The sequence below is a fragment of the Mastomys coucha genome, unplaced genomic scaffold, assembly GCF_008632895.1.
Source record: "Mastomys coucha isolate ucsf_1 unplaced genomic scaffold, UCSF_Mcou_1 pScaffold20, whole genome shotgun sequence".
Classification (NCBI taxonomy): domain Eukaryota; kingdom Metazoa; phylum Chordata; class Mammalia; order Rodentia; family Muridae; genus Mastomys; species Mastomys coucha.
This window is the reverse complement of record NW_022196903.1, coordinates 2798656-2820478: the sequence shown is the minus strand read 5'-3', so window position 1 is coordinate 2820478 and position 21823 is coordinate 2798656. Positions and strand designations below refer to the sequence as shown.

At 41.0% G+C, this 21823-nt stretch overlaps 1 long non-coding RNA gene across 1 annotated transcript in view; it reads right to left on the bottom strand.

The window, feature by feature from the left end:
• Positions 1–3986: 3986 nt before the first annotated feature.
• Positions 3987–21823, bottom strand: part of LOC116097987 — a 29374-nt gene continuing 11537 nt past the window's right edge. Inside the window, exons 2-3 of the long non-coding RNA XR_004121642.1 lie at positions 4412–4691; positions 3987–4176 (exon numbers count right to left, since the gene is read on the bottom strand). This is a non-coding gene — a long non-coding RNA (uncharacterized LOC116097987). The remainder of the gene's footprint in view (positions 4177–4411; positions 4692–21823) is intronic.

Sequence of the window (21823 nt, the reverse complement as noted above, 5' to 3'; positions counted from 1 at the left end):
AGGCAGAGGGTAAGAGATGGAATAGAAACAGTGAGCAGCAATTACTAGAACAGCCCTCACAATAGTGCTAGAACAGCCAATTCTACTTCCGTTCATAATCACGTCTCCCTCATAAACAACTGAACATTGCATTGATGGGTTGTCTCCAATAAGCCATGGTCTCTTCAGCTTTCCATTAAACATGTGACGAGGACACAGTCCTCCGACACCTCAGAGTCACGAGGCAGCTCCTCATCTCTTGCCTCTTCTATTTGTTCCGCAGAGAATGATGAGTGATTTGAAAAATTTTGGGTGGTTATTAATTAATGCCTGTGCCGACTTCCTTTATTAAAAGAATCACACAGTCAGGCTGAACTAGAAAGGCTTGGTTTATGTTTCTAGCTTGGGAAGGGATATAGAATCTTAAGGAAATGACCGCAGATTTTTTTAAGAAATGAGAAACAGTTGTCCTCGTCCATCCATTTTTTCTTTTTCTTTTCTTTTCTTTCTTTCTTTCTTTCTTTCTTTCTTTCTTTCTTTCTTTCTTTCTTTCTTTTTTTTTAATTCTGTGGAGAATGACTTGGAGAAGGCTCTGCTCCTGCCTGGCCCTGGATTAATTTTCCTTATGGGCTGGCTACACTGGCTGTCGCAGAGGATGGGAATTCTCTCATCTGTAGTGACTCCTGTCTGGTGCTACAACTTTCTGGAGATCAAAGAGCCCCTCTCAGGGCTGTCACCAGGAATGACAAGCCGGTACTGTGCAGCACAGCAGATCAACTCCTACTACAAAAACTAATAGGACCTCTTCCTTAACTGGTGGAGCAAAATCAAAGAGATGTTCTTGAAGAACTTAATTTCACACTGCAGGAGCACGTTTTTCTTGGGCCCATGGTAAGTTAAAACTAGGCTGTGGTATAATTACTTCAGGGTTAGCCATTTTACGACTGTATCAATTCTCTTCTACATTTGTCTGTGTCTTATCACTATTTAAAAATAAATGTTAAGTGAATGTATTGAAAACTTAAAATGGAAGGATGGAAAGAATAGTTCTCAGTTAATGTGTATAACAGATTTATAGTTTTCCAAAAGGAAGATTGAAAATTGAAGGTTAACCTGTCTGCATAGTGAATTCCAAGCCAGCCTGGGCTATATAGCAAGATTCTGTCTCCAAAAAAATAAATAGAAATAGGAAAAATATAAGTAAATGGATAAATAAAGTAATTAATAAAATAGCCATGAGCCTTAGCTACTACTCCGTCTCAGGGTAGTACTACTCTATCCAAGCGTAGGATGGAGTGACTATTTTTCTTTAGCTTATTATTATTCCTTTAAGACCATTCAGTCTGAGGACACATCAACAAAGACCTTGCATAGAACAAACCCAGGAACTGGTACTACTTTGTTTTCTAGAAGAAAGTAAAGACTCTGAGGAGTTTGGTTTTGTCTAATCCAGATTAAATCAGTATTAAAATTTTAAGTGTAGCCGACTAGTGGTGGCTCAGGCCTTTGAGCCAAGCACTTGGGGGGCAGAGGCAGGCGGACCTCTGTGAGTGCGAGGTCTGTAGGGCCTGCTTCACAGAGAGAGTTCCAGGGCTGTTACACGGAGACACCCTGTCTCAAACAAACAAACAAAAGAAAAAAAGGGTTAGTGTATATACTGCTAGTCTAAGATGTCCAACTTTACAGAATATATTCATGTACAGAGAAATTCAATATGTTGCTGTTTATAAAAATAAGTACCCAGAAAACTCAATATCTGTCAACAACAAAATGAGTGCTGCTTTCACGAATTTGGAATAAAGTATAAAAACTGAAAGCTATAAAAATCTATGTTTTTACACAGTCAGTTGCTTGTGTGTGGTCATGATACACATGTTTCAGGATATTTATATATATATATATATATATATATATACACACACACACACACACACACACATATATATATATGTATATATAACTGCATTAAACTACAAGCCTATTTTTAAATGAATGTTCACTTTTCAAAAAATAATGCTTGATATGACGTCTAAGAAAATGTACATACAGAAGAAATTTTTATAGAAACATGTCAAAATGTTAACCGCAATTCTGAATCTAACCGTACTCAGTAGCTAGGACTACAGATGAAGCACTCCTTACAATTTAAGCAAGTATTTTTTTTTTCATTCTTTTAAAAAGTTATTTCCACTCAGGAAAAAGTAACTCCTAACTATTGAAATTATTTTTTAGCAAGGTTTTGTTTCCTTCAAATGAAACTACTTACAGGAAGAAAAAAAGACCTGACAAATTAAGTGAGTTTTAAGTAAGAAGACAGACTAAGGAATGGAATGCTTGAGTCGGCTGGGGTCCACAGAGTATATCTGGGCACAGAGCAAAGGCACATCAAAGCGAGTATTACAGAGTGGCTTTCATCCAAATGTTGAAGGCCTTCTTTTTTTAATGACTGGACCAAAACCCAAAATAGGTATCTCTCAACCCAACACAGGAGCCACTCACCCACACGGCTCAACCCAACACAGGAGCCACTCACCCACACAGCTTGGCTGTAAATAAGTCCCAGCTCCGCCTCCCTGTTTCACCCACAGATTCTTGCACTCGAGGTGACTTCGATTTGTAGATAGTTGATATAGACAGCTGATAGCCAGATAGATGGAAGAAAAAAATGTGGACTAGCCCCTTAGATACAAAAACTGATTTGTAAGCCAAAACTTCGTACTCATTGGAGCGGACTTGCCAGGATCAGAATCGTATTCCCAATTCCCAACTTGTGCTCTGCTAACTGTGGCTTTTAACTTTTTTATTATTAGTATGCTTTTATTTCTGGTGTGTGTGTGTGTGTGTGTGTGTGTGTATGTATGAACACAGGAATGATGCATATGGGATGGGGGCAAGCTATGGTGTGTATCATGTGGAGGTCACAGGACAATTTTGAGGGAGCCAGTTTTCTCCTTCACCATATGGGTCCTGGTAATTGGTCATAGATTGTCAGGCTTGGTGTCCGGAGCCTTATAGGGCATCTCCCCAGCCTGGTTATCGTTTGTATGGCATCATTCATATCTACACATACACACACACAGAGACACACACACACATACACACACACTCACATACACACACAAATGCTTATGGGACAAATAGAAGTTTGGATCTGGCAAAAGACAAGTGTCCTTGTCTCAAATCCAAATATTTCTCTTCCAGTTGATAAATATCTACATTATGTCTTCTTCGGGATTGTACAAGAGACCACACATTAAATTACAAGTCTTTAAAATATCTAATCCAAGGCCTCAGAGAAGCCATTGTGTCAAATGTCACAAAAGATTTTCACCTTAATATTTAGTGCCTGCCTGGAGATGATTCACTGCCATGGAATTTATTTTTAAATTGTTTTCCGGTAAACTCAACAGATCCAACAGTATGAAATTTTGGGAGGTGGCAAGGTGGCTTCAGATATGCGAGAGTTTTTAAATCCATGTATCAAAGGCTGTCTATAATAGCCCCAGGGATTTATCACACTCTCTGTCCCAATTGTTGCTAAAAAGCTCTCGGCCATGCTTCCCTGTGTAAGAAAATTCATCTTGCAATTCTTGTTCTCTTTGTTTGCCCGAGACCTCAAACTATCGAGCCTCATATGCCTAGAAACTGCTCAAACATTCCTTTTTAGGCGTTGTCATTAAATCCCTGTTTTCTGGATACAGGCTCTGAGGGTGCAGCCACTGGTCAGGGTTACCCAGGGAGCCGGTGCCAAAGCTGGGAATACAACCCAGACTTTCTGACTCCCTGGCCTGTCCCCTGACCAGCAAGCCACATGCTCTTGACCAGTATGAAACAAGCTGTCTGTCTCTGTGTCCCCTCAGTGCTGAGGGGAAGAAATGTCAACGTATCCATGCCTTCCTTCAACCTTAGTAAGTCGTTTATTTCACAAGTCAACCTGCAAGTTTCTCTAGATCATTCTTCATACTTGGAAGAAAAAAAAACCCTTGAATTAAAAAAAAAAAAAATGATTCGTTAAGAAAAGGCTATTTTAATTTGGAAGAGGAAAAAAACCACTTCTCCCCCGTCGTATCACATTGTGTAACACATGGGTGGCATCGCCACAGCGCAAACCGCTTCCTGTACTCTGCCGATGGCAGGCTGTTTGGCCAGCTTTTTCCATGTGGCCTTGGACCGGGGTCAGGCCTCCCGTCGTGGTTCCTGGTGAAGGAAGGTCTCCTGAACAAGCCAGGCCTTGACGTGGCCACCCCACCAGCTCTTTCGTATCTTCCTTGACCACAAGAAACCCAGTTCTGCTTACAGTGCCTCACAGACCACTCAAAATGGAGGCAGAGGTGACTACTGTTCAACAACATTCCAGACTCGGTCTAGGCCAACTTTACTAAGGCCAGAGACAACTTTCCCTTTTGAGAGTCAGGGGAATCAGGGTCATCACCCTGAGCAGTGGTGGGGCGGGTGGGGAAGTGGTCCTACTTGCTCTCTGAGCTATGAAGTCCCTTCTCAGTATGTTATACCTGTTGAGTTTGAGCATAAGACTTTTTTTCTCTAAAGGAGCTCATTTGTTTGCTTCCAAAATCCTGTTGCCATCTTAGAGACAACTTCCAAACCCTGGGTTTGGCTTTTAAGCAGCTGGTTCTGCCTTTCCGCCCTCTGTTGGCAGTTGGTCACATCCAAGTGACACTGGACCTAGATTCTGTGAGCAGGCTCTGTAGCTGCTACAGGGGGTTGGGAAGAAAATTGACTATTACCACCCTATTAATCTACCCTGACTTTGTTAAGCCTCTCAGCCCAGACCAATCTGTCCTCATCAAAATTGTCTCAAATCTTCACATAGCAGAAAGGCGGTGCCGTTTCTGAGCCTCCCAAATGCTAGTCTCTACTCACGAAAGACTCCAAGGGCTAAACCCATCCCTTTGACATTTCAGAACAAAGTCTTCAATGACTCATGGGTAGTTAGTTACACATCAGTTTTTGTACGGTTCTTAAAATTAGAATAAAAACCAAACCAAACAAACAAACAGGCAAACAAACAAAAACATATGGTCTCACACATGATTCCTAACTCAGGAATTTTCTTTCCTCTGGCTCCTCTGCCTGCACACACCATGAAGTGCCATATTCCCAGAAGAAGAAATGTATGCTCAGTGTGTCTGTCAGGACTTGTACTCCAACAGTCTCTCAAAATAAGAGAATTAAGAATATATACTTATATATTCTTATGTGTGTGTATATATATATATATACACATATACATACATGTATATATACATATACATATATGAACTATATATATTTATATACATATGTATATATGTGTGTATACATATGTATATATATAATTCTTTTCGAGAGAGGGTTTCTTTGTATAACCCTGGCTGTCCTGGAACTCATTCTGTAGAACAGGCTGGCCTCGAACTCAGAAATCCGCCTTCCTCTGCCTCCCAAGTGCTAGGATTAAAGGTGTGCGCCGCCGCCACCACCACCTGGCTGAGATTTAACAATATTGTATGAGGGGCTGGAGAAAATGGATCAGCATCTTAGAGCACTGGCTGCTCTTCCAAAGAACCCAGGTTCTATCTCTAGCACCCACGGCAGCTCGCAACTATCTGTAACTCCAGTTCTAGGGGGTTTGATGCCCTCTTCTGGCCTCTGCAGGGACTGCATGCATGTGTGCACAGATATAGGCAGGATCAATGCCTGTACACATGGGGAGGGGAAACTATTGCACAACCGCTCAGCAGCCCTGACTTTAAGTTACAGGTAGGGCCAGAGAAGTGGAGCCTCAGCGGGAGTCAGGCTGGGCAAGGAAATAACAGAGGAAAAAGAAAGCATGTGTGGGTGTGGTAAAGTACACCATGAGTATGCAGGAGCCCTCAGAGTCAGAGGAGTGTCAGATCTGCTGGAAGTGAAATTATGGACAGTTGAGAGCCACCACATAAAGAGCCATACCCTGGGTCCTCCGCAGCAGCAGCACCAAGTGTTCTTAACCACTGACCATCTACCCAGCATCAGTTTATACTTTTTCCATTTGGCATGTTTGTGATAAAATCCTCTTTGTAGAAAAAAAATCTGGTAAGAAAAAAAGATGTGGAAAGTGACAAGTTTGGTTTTTTTTTTTGTTTTGTTTTGTGTGTTTGTTTGTTTGATTGATTGATTGCTTTCATTTAAAAAAAAAAAAAAGGCTAGAAGGACTGGAGAGATGACTCTGTGCATACTTGGGTCTGTGATCTGCCACAGCCTCCGACTGCCCAAAGAAATCAGCCTGCTTGTGGAAAGGAACAGAGGCAGGAGTAGAAGCTTAAGATAGTTCTCACTCATTAAAATGTGTTTGGAGATGGGTAAACTTCCATATATGTCTGAGAAGTCATCATTTTCTCTTGATTCTGAAAATAGGATTGGAAGGTCTGAGAGCCACGTGATGGGGAAGTTTCCTGTTCTTCTCCCCACGAGAAAGCGGTGTCCACAGCACGGATCACAGAGCTGGGAAGAGTGTGTCGTGTGAGGAGGGACACGGGAACAATGTAAAATCTGCATAGCCAAGGGACGGACTTGTATTAGAACTTAGAAGCTAAGTTATTTTTTTGGAGTCAAGATTTATTTTTTAGTTTAATTTTTTTCTGATAAGATATACCTACTCTAGTATCCAATCATCATTTGAAGTGTACATTAAATGGCATTGATTACACAAATAATGCCTTGCTGCTATTATTGCTATTATATCCTAATATTGTCACTAATCCAATAAAAACTATAAACTGCCTCTTCTGCTGTACCCCAGTAACCTATCTTCCATGCCTTTCTGTTGAATTTTCCCCTTTCGCCCAGACAGTATTTGCCCCCTTTGTGTCCGGTCTACATTAAGTGTGATCCCCCTCAAATCCATTTAGGTTGTTGTAAACAGGAACATTCCATGCCAAGAGAACCAGACTTTTCCATGCAAAGAATATGTTGGACCACGTCCTTTGTATGTGCAGCTTTGTGTCTACTCTTAAATCTGCAGAGGAAAGAATGCTGTCTTTGATCTCTCCTGACTTTGGTTAACACGAACTCTCCACCTCAGCACATGGAAATCCTTCTGCAGTGACTGAAAAGCCCAAGAGGTTCTGGATTTTGTTTTGAATTTTCTTTCAGGTCAACTGGTATTATGAATTTAGAAGCTTCTGTTTCAAAAACCAAAGATTAAAACTCGTACATTTGGGGCATTGTGGTCAACCCCGGAAGCTCCTGCCTCCCGCTTTTGTCCCTCCTTGGCCTAAATTGGTTGTAATTTTCCTTTACTCAAATCATGGAGGGAAGCCATGTGGGGTGATAGGCATTTACCCTCATCCACACTTCTGGTCCCTGCCTGCTCTGATATCTTTAGCCAATGCTTCCCTAGCGTGTCAGGCCCAAACCATTTCACAACAAACATTTTGTTAACTGAGATGTATAGTCAATATACACCATTCATTCCTTAAGCCAAGTTAATTTCTTAGGAAATATATAAATTCAAGCTGTCAAGATAACTCAGGGGATTAAGGCACTTACCCCTACCCTGATGACCTGAGTTAGAATCCTAGAACCTATGTGGTAGAAAGAGAGATCTTAATCTCACAAGTTGTCCTCTAATCTCCACATGTGTTTGTGGCATGTGCATGCAACCACACACATGTGCACAAGCAAACAGACACATACCACAAGCAAAATAATAGTAGTAATAAAACATAATTTAAATAAGTTTTGAAGAGTAATATACTCTAGAGGGTCTGGGAAGAAACTCAGTAAAGTTCTTGATAAGCAAACCTGAGGGACTGAATTTGGATCCACAGTCTCTACATAAAAAGCCAACCATGGCACAACCCACCTATCATCCCAGTGCTGGGGGCGTGGGAATAAGAGGATCCCCAGGGCTTACTGGTCAACTAGTCTTGCTGAATCACTGAGCTTTGGGCTCAATGATAGACCATGTCTCAAAACTAAATTGGAGAGTAACAGAGGTAAATGCCCAATATCAAACTCTAACTTCCACACACACACTTACACCTGTGTATACACACAAACACACACACACACCACACTATATATACATATATGTACATATATATATATGTACATATATGTCCCATGTGCATAGTTCAAGAAAAGTATGAATTAGAAATAGAAATAAAATGGTTGGTATAAAATAGTATGTATTCCAGTATACATGCTTTGGAATAAAGACATTAGTATAGGTGGTGAATAGCCAGATCTATATGTAAATAGAGAATTGCACTTTGGCTCATCATCGGGAACACAAACTAAGATGAGTATATGCCATGTTCACAACAAAAGATTTCTAGCAGTGTTGTTAACATAACAATATAAAACAGCATAAACAGTTTTTTAAAGCTCTGGGTGGACATGGTGGCACACGACTACAATTCTAAAACTCAGAGAATTGCCGGTTTAAATTCACCCTGAGCTACATAAATAAATAAATAAATAAATAAATAAATAAATAAATAAATAAATAATTTTTAAAAAGTCTCAGAGCAACAAGAGTCGTGAACAAAACTAACCTGCAAAGGTCTACGCCTAGAATATTTAGGCTCTGTCAAAACTATGCAGTAAGCACCTGTTTGCAAGTAAAACGAAGTTAGAGTTGTGGTTTGAATAATTATATGTAGGTTTTGCCAAATTTGTAACTACATCTGGCACAGATCGATTTTTCATTCCAAAGTTTAGTCCCAAATTTGCATACCATTGGTATCCTGACACCTGCCCAGGAAGAGTCAGTGATGTCCTCGGTCAATCAATAGTCAGAAAACAAACTCACAATTTATTTTTTTATTTTTATTTTTATTTTTGTTTTTTCGAGACAGGGTTTCTCTGTATAGTCCTGGCTGTCCTGGAACTCACTCTGTAGATCAGGCTGGACTTGAACTCGGAAAACTGCCTGCCTCTGCCTTCCAGGGGCTGGGATTAAAGGCATGCGCCACCACTGCCTGGCAACTTACATTTTTTTTAAAAAACAAATTACTTGTGATGGAAATATGACAGCCTACTTATTTAAGCTCTATTTTATTTTTTAATTATGTACCTGTGTGTGTATCTGTATGTGAGCACATGTGAGCACAGGTGCCGCTGGAGGGCAGAAGAGAGCACTGGATGATCTGCAGCTAGAGTTGCAGGAAGTTTCGATCCAACCAATGTGAAACCTATGAGATGAACTCAGATTCCTCTCCAAAAGCAATAAGGACCCTGAACCACTAAGTCATCTCTCCAGCCCTGGTGTAGTCTTCTGAGAGATGGAGAAGCAAATCACAGAGTTCTCAGATGGACTGGCATGTCCCATTCCCAGCATGGGGTCGACAGAGAGGAAAGCACACAAGTCAGGAAGCAAAGCTCCTTCAATAAAAGGTTTAGATTCGAGGTCTTCTTTGTATCCCTGTCTATGCTGTGGCCCTAGGATCCTATGCTCTGCTTCCCTCTTGTAGCGATCCATCTATTTCCTCCATGTTGGAAAGGACGTAATTTTACTGTGGCATGGTGGAAGCTTAAGAGCTGAACATGCAAATTATGTCATTACAACTTCAAAAGGGGGTTAAACTCTCTTCTATTTCATTTTCCTCTTTAAAGTTTACCCTTAATTGCAGGCTGTAGACCAAGCTGCATGTCTTGGCATAACTCCCATGCTGTTAAAAAAAAAAAAAAAAAAAAAATTAAGGAATTCTTTCCTGCCTGTGTGTTCAGTCCACTTTCAACCTGGTCCCAGGCCAATACTGCTCTCTTTAAGTTTATCTGAACTCTGCCTTCTGAATGTCCCATGGTCACCTGCAAGGTGACACCATCACCTCCTCTTCAGCACTCCTTGAACAACACCTGTCTCACCACAGCTCAAAAATGTCATCTAGAGTCTTCAAGAGTGCTTGCATAGCATACAAGAAACCATGGGTCAATCCTCAGCAAAGGGGTGCACATCTGAAATCCCAACATTCGGAGGGATCATGCAGGGGGTCAGAGGTACAATATTGTCATCCTCCATTAGCTATATAGTGAGTTCAAGGCCAACCTCGGATACATGAGATCCTTTCTGAAAGAAAGAAAGAAAGAAAGAAAGAAAGAAAGAAAGAAAGAAAGAAAGAAAGAAAGAAAGAAAGAAAGAAAGGGAGGAAGGAAGGAAGGAAGGAAAAGGAAAAGGAAAGGAAGGGAAGAGAATAGAAGGGAATGGAAGGGGAGAAAGAAAACTAAAAGAACATATTCCAGACTAGGACCATGCAAAAATAGCAAGCTCTCCAGAATGTACAAAGCCCTGGGCTCAGTCACCAACATAGCAAAATCTAAGAGTGAATTAAAGTAAAATTAATTAAATAAATGACCAAGTTCTCCTTATTACTCCATAAAGCTCAACTCCAATGCTTACTGGATAAAGTAGCATGGTGTGGTGACATGGTGTCAATGAGGTCACTGATGAACAAAGAGATTTTTGATCTACTAACCAATTACTGTTATCATCATTGGCGGCTGCTGGTGGTGCCACACAGCTCCTAAGTAGTGGAGATGGAAAAGTAACACTGGTTTTTGTTTATTCTCACTGCTGCTTTTAATCTCAACACAGTAAGATTTTCAGTCATCTATTCATTACACCGTTAAAGTAGAAATGTCTTTGGTGAACTAATTCATATTTACCTTTTCCTTGCTCCTTTGAGAGTTAATACATCTCTCAAAATGCCTTCCTGCTTTTCTCTTTGTCAGTACAATTAGAAACCCCTTCATTTTCTACTCTATTATCATATCCTCAGAGGTGCCTCTGCCCTTCTGATGGTTTAAGGTGCCCTTCCTTTGACCTTTTCCAACATTGTTATTTTGGGGGGATATACAGACTTGCCAAGCTAAGAGACACACATGCCCTACATTTAAGCACATATATAGAACAAGACACTTTTCCATTTTATTTCTAAAAGATACTATAGGCCAAGGACCACTTGGAGCTTGGCATTTCTTAGAAATACAATCTATTCACTGTGAACCAAGGACCCAGCTTCCTGTTCGTGGGTCCCTGTTAATTCATCCCCACCTTTACTTTAAGACTCTGTCCAACTTCAAGATCTAACTTGAATGCTACCTCCTCTATTGTATTAGTATTAGTATTAATTTTACTCTATATTACTGTCTCCCAAGTAATGGTATAAGAAATTGGCTCACACTGTTTTGGAGGCTAAGAACTCTCACTAACTGCCAACCACAAGCCAGACAAACATGAGAGCAGGTGGTGCAGCTTCAGCCTGAAGTGGAAACTCTTAGAACCAGGAGAGTCAATGAGGTAGGTTCCAGGTCAAGTCTGAAGTTATAAAAGCTGAAGACCCCTAGTATAAGCCTATTATGGTTTAGTATAAAGTACTGTCCCCCCAGAGACCAAAAATGAAGACTTAAGTCTTAAGACTTAAGTTCCCAGTGCCATGAGGTTCAGAAGTGGACCTTCAAGGGCAGGATTACAATGCAAAGTCTCTGATATCATCAAGATCTGATCCACTGATGGAGTCATCACTGGTGGTGATGAGGTTAGGTGGTAGGAACTAGAATGAGAGGCCTACTGGGAGGAAAAATGCCTTGGAGGTCTCTTAGAAAGGAATAATTTGTACCTAGCCCTTTCCTGTCACTCTGTCATTCTGTTTCCCAGCTGTAATGAGACAAACAGCTTTGTTCTGCCACATGATCCCTACCATGAAGCTATGCCTCATCTTGGACCAAAAAAGAAATATCTGGCCAATTATTCAATGAACCACAAGCTAAAAAAAAAAAAAAAAAAAAAAAAAGGAAAAAAAACCAAATATTTCCTTCTATAAGTTATACTGTCATCACAGTGGCAAAACAAACAAAATAAATAAATAAATGAATGAATCCTGTTCCTAATAGGAAAAAACTGATGTCCCCACTCAAGCATTCAGATGGAGAGAGGGAACTCTCCTTTTTTTCCATTGTTTGTTTATTTGTCTGTTTGGTTTTAAATTCAGGCTTATAAATAAACAGATCAAGTTGGGTTGACTAATACCCAGTCACACCAAGGAAAACCTATTTGCTTTACTCAATCTGTGTTTCATAATGTTGTTCCCAGACATCCCCAGAAATAGTTTAACCAAATTATATGGCCATCCTGCGCATATAAAGAACCCATGTAGCAGGGTGGTGGTGGTGCACACCTTTAATCCCAGCACTTGGGAGGCAGAGGCAGGCAGATTTCTGAGTTCGAGGCCAGCCTGGTCTACAGAGTGAGTTCCAGGAGAGCCAGGGCTACTCAGAGAAACCCTGTCTGGAAAAACCAAAAACCAAAATAAACAAACAAAAAAACCATGTGTAGTTACTTATGCATTGCCCGGCACAAATAAACAACTTGAAGGACGAAAAACTTTCTTTGGCTCACAGTTTCAGAGTTCAATCCATGTTGTGTCTTGGTTCTTTGTGTTTGGGCAGAACATCATGGCAGAAGGAGTGTGTGGTAGAGTAGTTTCTACACTTCATGATGGACAGCAAGCAGTAAGACAGGAAGGGGACAGAGGCAAGATATCAATGAGGAACTACACCTAGTGACCTGCTTTCTTCAAGTACAATGTATCTCCTAGACTTTCCACTACATCAAAAATAGTAGAACTGGGTTGGAGAGATGACTGAGTAATTAAGAGCACTGACTGGGGCTGGCGAGATGGCTCATCGTGTAAGAGCACTGACTGCTCTTCTGAAGGTTCTGAGTTCAAATCCCAGCAACCACATGGTGGCACACGACCACCCATAATGAGGTTGGACGCCCTCTTCTGGTGTGTCTGAAGACAGCTACAGTGAATTACATGGGAGTGAGTGGGGCCAGAGCGAGTGGGGCTGGCAGAGGTCCTGAGTTCAATTCCCAGCAGCCACACACATGATGGCTCACAGCCATCTGTACAGCTACAGTGTACTCATACACATAAAAAATAAACAAAATACATCTTTAAAAAAAAAAAAAGAGCACTGACTGTTCTTCCAGAGGTTCTGAGTTCAACTCCCAGCAACCACATGGTGGCTCACAACCATCAGTAATGGTATCTGATGCCCTCTTCTAGTGTGTCTGAAGACAGTGACAGTGTACTCATGTATATAGAAAAGATAAATTAAAAAGAAAAATCTAGTGGGACCAGCTGAGTCCAAGTCCCAAGCACATGAGCCTTTCTATAGTACACTTCATAACCAAACCATAGTATAGTACCACATGAAATTACCCCTTGGAACCTGTACACTACAAGCATATGTCCTCCTGATCTCTGACAGCATTATTTCTAAAAATCTGTTGAGTACTTATTTAATATTTTTCAAGGATTTCTTTTATTTTTATTTCATATGTATACATGTATGTTTGCTCACATGCCTGTAGGTGCCTACAAAGGCCAGGAGTTTCAGATACCCTGCAGCTGGAGCTCCATGATATGGGTACTCACGACCACCATGTCATCTCTCCAGCCCCACACTTACTTTTGATAGGTAAGATAGATTGCTCACAAGGGTTTCTGTTAGTTTCCCTCTTATTAGGCTTCTCATTATCTTGCTCAGTACCGTTTTTGTATCCTATGGCTTCTTTTGAATTCCTGATCTTCTCTCTGGAATAACTTCTTGGAGTCAGTCCGTGTGTGGTGTTTTGATTCCTGTATGTTTTAGTTCCTGATCTTGCTGGAATAACTTCTAGGACTTGCTCTATGTATGGTGTTTTGATTCCTGCAGGTTTCCAACGAGAAGCCAAATAACAGTCAATTCCAAACTCATTTTTGTTATTTTACATTGCTAGGAATTGAATCTTAAACATGTAGACTAAACACACACTCTATCACAAAGCCCCATACTCAGCCCCTCAACTAGTTTCAAAAGCAAATAAATTCAACTATGCTGTAATGGATGTCCACAAACCCATGAACATAAAGTCAGCACCAACCAGACTCAGGAGTTATTTTAAGAAAGGAGGAGGAGGAGGAGGAGGAAGAGAAGAATGAAGAAAACAAAGTTGAACTTAGGAGGGAATATTATACAGGGGATCTAAGAAGAATAGAAGGAAAGTGTGGAGCGCTGCTGCCGTGCCTTAAAGATGGTGCCTGCCATTCTTCTGCTAAGGAGTAAACAAGTCCTTATTTGGCAAGAGGGTTGCACCTGCCAGTGGTCTGATCTTTTGTAATGAGGCTATAGCCAATGATAACACAAGACGTGGTATGGGCTCATGGGCAGTCCTACGAAGGGTATTTAAGCAACACTCACGGACCATTCGGGGCACACCTTTTACTATGATATAACTACGAACTCATGTAACTAACAGCTCCTGAGTAAACTGTTGCTGGAAGGAACTGGTGTGCTAGTCTTTCTTCCCTGCTGGTCAGGGTGATTGGCGCGACACAGGAAAGTAGGGTGAATAAAAAATTATACATAATTTTAAAATATTTCTTTTAAAAAAATCAAATAACAAGACTGGAAAGATGGATCAGTGGTTAAGAACACTTGTTAGTCTTGGAGAAGATACGGGTTTACTCTCAGTATCCACATGGTCTTTCATAACCATTGGTTATTCCAGTTCCAGGGGATCTGACACTTCTTATGACCTCCTTGGGCACCAGGCATGTATGTAGTTCATGAGCATCAAATGGAGACATTTTAAATGCAAGCCAAAATAACTTAGCTTTCAATTTAATCAAATATGCATTCCTAAAGATTGCCATTATTTTGCTTAGGGGCAGAGCATTTTGTTCAAATGGGCTAAGCATGAATTACTCTATCTCTTCAAAGATTTGGTCCTCTCTGTTACTTCTGACAACATTTCTGATTATTCCCTCCAGAGAAGGACAGTAAGTACACTGCCTCTTGGTCTGACCTCTGCCCGCTGCTCCGCCTGCCTCTGCCTCCCAAGTGCTGGGATTAAAGGCGTGCACCACCGTCTGGCTTTGCCTGCTGCTCTTAAAGCTGTTTCCACCCATTTCACTGGAAACTGACTGTGGTAGCTGATACTCTAAAGCGAAAGAGCTCAAGAAGCAGATTACAGCAGGGCAGTGGTAGCACACGCCTTTAACAGACTTCTGTGTTCAAGACCAGCCTGGTCTACAGAGTGAGTTCCAGGACAACCAGGGCTATACAGAGAGACCCTGAAAAAGAAAGAAAGAAAGAAAGAAAGAAAGAAAGAAAGAAAGAAAGAAAGAAAGAAAGAAAGAAGGAAGGAAGGAAGGAAGGAAGGAAGGAAGGAAGGAAGGAAAGAAAGAAAGAAAGAAAGAAAGAAAGAAAAAAAAGAAAAAAAAAAGAAACCGATTACAGTTTTCAGCTCTCATATGACTCTCACGAATCTCAAAAAATATTGTAGTGTGAATGAGTGTACTACCAGGGAAATTGGGTCTCTTTCAGGGTTTTTAATCACATCAAAAAGAATTTAAGCTCAGGGACATTTTTATTAGAGTTTAAAAGAAAACCCACAGGAGGCAGGGTGTACGATCTCAGCTTCTGTCCACATTTAAAAATCCATTCAGGGTGACAAAGCAAGAGGCTTGACAAGGCAAACTGTGGTCAGGAGGAAATGCTACTCACAAAAGCGGAAGGGCAAACACACAGGGACAGCAAAGGCACTAGGCTCTACTCTAATGCAGGAGGTTAGTTCCTCATTTCCCCCATAGGCTGGGGTTTGACAACACAGTCTTTTGTGATTGGCTAGTTTTAGAAGTGGGAAGCCACTTCAATGACTGAAGTTCTGATAGTCTGTGAACAAAGGTTTGATGATGGGAGATTAGGACTTTTGCATAAAGGTGTTTACAAGATGGGAGAGATAAAAAGGTTTAAGTACTTGGTCATAAACAGAAGTTGAACAGTGTCTGACAGAAAAGACTAATGTATCTTAAGCCAGGAGGAGGAGAATGCCGGAGGAAAGGGGAAAAGCCATGCTGTTTAAGATAAATAATTCAGGAAAGTAAGCAGACCTATATGACCTTTGCATGACTGCTGTCCATTAGCTACTGCACTAGGAGCAGGGATTTCAGGAAGAGAAAGTATTCCCCCAGCTCTTCAGCTTGGCTTAAAGTGAATCCACTTCCCAGGAATTGCCCCTTAACCAAAGTGAAAGAACAGTTCCCCTTGAACATTAGGCTCCACCCAGCTCAGAGACTTGATTCTCTTACACAAACACTATTTCTGCCCTAACATGATCCCCTATGAAGAGCACCAGGAAAGTATTTAGGAAGCAGAAATCAGACCAGAGCCACCAAACACATACGGCATTTCTGGCCTCTAGAAAGGATAAAGCTCCAAAGACCCACACCTACCCCCATACGCACACACTAGGTTTTGGTCAAGAAAGAAAATCACTTTGGAGGGGGGCATTATTTTATATTAAAATGCACAGCCTGGTTGTACTTCCTGTTCCCATCACTGTGGCCCTCAGATTCTGTCTGATGACACTCTTAGCTCTGGGGTAAGTAAAAGCCAGTGAGTGGCCTCTTAATACATCAAAAAATTTTTCACATACTAGTGACAAGGATGTTAAGGCAGACACAAAGATGTGCAATGAAGAGCTTCTAATGGGGCCAGAAACAGCCCTAGACTAACGGTAATTAGACTCAAGACCTATAGCAGCCCAATATTTGCTCAGACATTGAAATTTTAATAAATGAATTAGCCTTTGCAGAATCTGCAACCTACAGCAGCGTGGCTTCTTTTTAGAACTTGTTTTGTACAGGATAGCTATCCAGTGAGCACCCAGAGACCTGCCTGTCTCAGTCTCCAAGTGAAGAGGTTACAGGCACATGCAGTTCTACCCAGCTCTTGTAAGGGTGCTGGGGATTTGAACTCAGGTCTTCATGTTTGCACAGCAAGCACTTTTACCCACTGAACTACATCCCCAGCTATCACTATTGTTTAAGAGCATTATTATCACTAAAGTAATGTCATATGCAACTGCTCTCTCCACAATGTGGGGAAAGACAAAGAGCAGTTGAGGAAGACATTTGGGGAAAGTGGATAATGGCCATTAGATCTAAAGAGTGCCACATCCCAAGTGAATAGCAGCGAGCAATGGTGACTAGCGGGGACTGGAAGTGATCAAGAAATGTCACACGATCTGGAGGTACAAAAAAAAATGAAGTAGAGCAGTGGTCATAGTAAGGCAGGATACAGTAGAAAAATGACAGTAGAATAAGACAGTAGAAAAACGTTTCTGGAAACAGGAAGAGAAAGACGACTAGCAGGGTTTCCAAAGGTAGGCAGATAGTCAATGCCCCACCCAAGTTAGCAGCCAGAGTGCTGTGGGCCTCTTCACGCTGTGAGGACCGTAGAGTGTTCCAGCGAGTGGGAGAAAACGGGTGTTTGAACTGCCTGCTTAGGTCGTTAAGTCTCTCACCACCCGGTTTGTTAGAGCATTGCTCCAGCCAATGCGTTAAACCATAAGACTTAGAAGTAAGAGTATCACATACATTGAAGACATTTTAATTTAACTTGCCGGAGAGCTGGAAAAATCACCTCTTGCAAAGTTCAGCACATTCCTCAAAGCTGCCCTCACTTCCCCGCCTGGCTGAGGCAAGCAGGGAAAGGACCTCCTTGCTAAGGGAGCTCCATCTTAGGCCACCGCAGCACTGAGCAGCCTTCTGCTGAGCTCTGAGACAAAACCCTCCGTGATTGCAGGAAAAATCACAAGTCCGTAAATACAAGCTCTTTACTTACCTTTTCCAAAATATCTCTTTGATACCCTTTCCTGTCAACCGATTTATTCCTGTTATCAATTTCACCAGCCCCAAACTCTCTCCCCTTTAAGAGGAAACAATTCAAAGTCTTATTTGATTTTTACCTTCAGATATTTTAATTCTTATTTGCTAGTATTCTATTACCAACAAAAAGGGAAGGAAGGAAGGAAGGAAAGAAGGAAGGAAGAAAGGAAGAAAGGGAAGAAGGGAGGGAGGGAAAGGGAGAGACAGAGAGAGAGAGAGAGAGAGAGAGAGAGAGAGAGAGAGAGAGAGAGAGAGAGAGAGAGAATGAGAGAAAGAAAGAAAATCACTAAAAGGAGCAAAGAGAGAGGAGGGTGCATGCACCTGGTGTAACCCTCGTAGCTTAGGACTAGGTTCTAACAGGTACATGAGTATAGAACTAAGCTCATTTCCTTGTTAAAACATATGACTCCATGGATGTGAAATAGTAGTGTAATTCATCTGGATTTCCAAAAGGTGTTTGGCTAAGTTTCAGGACAAGGAAGGAGGTGAAAAACGGGGATTGTATAAGGCTGTGCGGTCAGAATAACTCACATCTGACAATACCCAGAAGGTGTTGATGAATGGATTCCCCACATCTTCTAGAAAGGGCTGTAATTTTAACTCTGCCCAATTCATCAAACTTATATTCACATATAGTGACATAGAATATTAATTCTACAGATGGCCCAATTCATCTACTGCAATGTTAGGCACTTGGTTCAATAAATGTTGAATTTAATCAAGAGGAAACTGTTGATGTTTTACATGATGGAATCACAATTGTAAATTTGTTCATTAGGCAGAAAGAAAGTAAAACTATAAATACAATAATATTTGAAATGGATAAATGAATTCTGTACTCATGGACTCAAATAATCAATGGTAAAAGTATGGCATTAAGAGAGGTCAATTTAATATACTTTTACAATATAAAAACAGACCTGAGGCTAAACATGATTAATAAGTGATTTCCCTATTCCTACAAAATTAGTATAGTTCACATAGCATTTTATACTGCTTACAGAAGATAATACTTTGCTCACCTCTGCCCTGTGCACATCTGGAAACTGTGTTTTATGCTAGAAAGTACATTCAAAGAGGATCATTAATCAAGAGACCACAGACTCAAGGAAATGAAGGTTACTGCTCTAGTAATGGTAGAAGGGGATATTCTGCATTATGTGGGTGGGCCCCATGCAACCAGAAGTGTCTCTAAGTAGCAAGAAGAGAAATGGAATATAAAGGAACCTCAGCGAGACAGCAGAGCGATAAAGACTATGCTTTTCCACCTACCTCTAAGTGAATTTACAATTGAGTGAGACATGAAGCTTCATCACAGGAAGTTTACAGCTCTGTCGCAGAAGATGACCTGAGAAGATAGTACAAATATGTTTCTGTGGTTACATAGACATTAGGAAGCACTGGTATTAGTTTCTTATTGGTGCTACAAGAAATTGCCAAAATTAAATATTGCTTGATTTTATTTTTTTTATTATTCCTTTCTCATGTTTGAGGATTAAACCCAGGGTCTTCTGTATACATGTGCTCTGTCACTGAGTCACACCTCACTCCGAAATTATCAATTAATTTGGAGGTGGGGTTTGAGATAGGGTTTGAGCCAGGTATCATCCTGGCTGTCCTAGGACTTCTCTGTATACCAGGCTGGCCTCAAACTCACAAAGATTCACTTATCTCTACTTCCCAAGTGCTGGGATTAAAGGAGTGCACCACCATCATCCCTTCCAAATGATCAATTCTTAAAACAGTATAAATTATTATCTTATGGTTCTATCGGTCCAAGGGCTCAAGCTGATCTTGATAAGCCACAGTCAGCCACTTGGGAACCTCACTTCCTTCCACAGTCTTGTTTTTCCTTTGCTGGTGTTCTGGTCAGCCACAGATGCCAGGAGAATCTCCGAAGACTATGAAGGCAAACAACAGCATTCTATTTTCTCACAATTCTGGAGTCTATAAGTCCAGCATCAAGCTCACAGGACCGATAATTTTGCTGAGGTCTGTGTTCTTAGCATGTAGACCTCTGCCTTCACATTACACCTACACATGGGCTTGCCCATCCTGCTTATGTGGCCATTCAAGGTTCCTCTTCCTCTTCTTGTAAAAATAATGTTTCTTCTAGAATAAGGACTCACTCTCTGACTCTATTTAGCTTTATTTACTCCCTTAGAGGCCCAGTTCTGAAGCACAGACATACTGTCATTAGGACTTAAATACATGAATCTAGTTCATAATTGTCATGTAATATAACATTACCACTTTCCAGGGGTCAGAACATGAGCAAACTTGAGGGACCACTTTCCCCTACCACAAAACCCAAAAGATGCTTCTTAAATGAAATGAGTGAATGGAGAGATGTAGATGGATGCTAAGGCACTGATTCCTGTAGCACAGCTCAGAAGAAACTCCTGTTCAACCTGATCCCTCAGAGAAAGCATTCTAGACTAATTGACCAGAATAGGAAAGGGTAGGGAAATATTAAGCATCTTACAGCCAAATGCTCAAGTGAAAGTAAGAAATAAAGGATTGAGGAGGTCTAACCTCATCATTGAACCTAGCTCTCCATAACCTCAATCTTGGACCAATCACATAAATTAGGATTTTTGCATCCCATGGGAAAGTGCTCCAGGGGAAGACAGAGGTAATAAAGGTCAGCTAGTGATATGGAAGGAATACAGCTCAGCAGACAAAATCACCCGTAGGGATTTGAAAAGCAAAATAAATGAAGTGCCCTGTTCTAAATATGAAATGAGAAGGGCTTGCACAAGGGTGGGGACATCCCCCCTTCATCTCCAGAATGGAACATAAACGGGCTCTAATTCACAAGATTATTGTGTAGTTGAAAAGATAAATGAGCTTGGCACCTATAATCCCAGTGTTTGAGAGGCTGAGCAGGAGAATTATGAGTTCAAGGCTAGCCTGGACTATCTTAGGCACCACATTCTGTTCAGTAAATGAGTAAATGAGTCAAGCTGGAACTTGAGCTGTGTAGTTGGAGACATAGTTCTTTTTTTTTGAGGTCTTGCTGGGCAGTGGGGTTGCTGCTGGCTTCTTCCTGGTCCCATTTAACCAAAGTCTCTCTGCTGGAGGCTGATCACTGCTTACTTTGCAGGTCTGGGAAATGTGCTTGGCCTGTTCCCCATATGCTCTGCCTGCTAGATTTTGCAGATCCGAGCTGGGCTGTGGATTTATTTAGTTCCAGGAGACTGGGGTTGACTTTTCACATTCCTGGGTCTTATGTGTCTGAAAACCTTCAGTCTGGCTCTGAGAACAAACCTATGGTGTAACCCTAGCTCCTGAATGGTAACATAAATTTGGTAATAATAATAAAACAGAATCAGGGAGCTATCAGAGACTATTAGCACAGGCCCATGAATTAAGCCGAGTTGCACAAATCTATTCAAGGGTAACAGTCTCCATTGGGAAGGAATTGAGCTCACCAGCTCAGCTTTGGTGGCCCCTCCCGCATCCATTTCCTCTAAACATTAAGTTTTCCAGATACATATTTGAGTGATGTATGTTCCCAGCTTATCTTTGGATCTCCTTCTTTTAAAAAAGCCACTTCTACCAACAAAAAGCTCTGATTTTTTTTTTAATCCAGGTAGTCAAATACCCAACCAATTGTAAACAGAAGGGTCTCCATATGTCTCTACAGTCCCCAATGACACAGATGTGTTACTCTTTATCATTATGACATCTCTAGTCTGGCTCATGATGAATATTCTGCTAGTACAAGTTAGATTAAGAAGTGAGTTAATGAAACACACATTATTTTAACTAAAATACTCACTTCAAGAGTTATTCAAGATACTGTATCTGAGAACACTCAGAAAATCCGACGTCCTGGGCCCAGCCGGTAAAGGCTCTTGCCAACAAGCCTGATGACCTCGGATCAATCCCCAGGACACACATGATGGAAGAAGATAACTGGCTTTCTCAAGTTGTCCTCTGACCTTCACAAAAGTCTGGTGACACACAAATACCCATTTACATAAATATGTTTACAGATACAAGTAAATAAATGTAATTTTAAAACCTTAAATCCCAAGTCCTATGTATTTACATAAGTTGGATTCACTATTACCATAAACCTGCTACCTTACATCCTTCCTTCAAGCAATGTTTCCTAAAAAGTACAGAAAGTCCCTTAT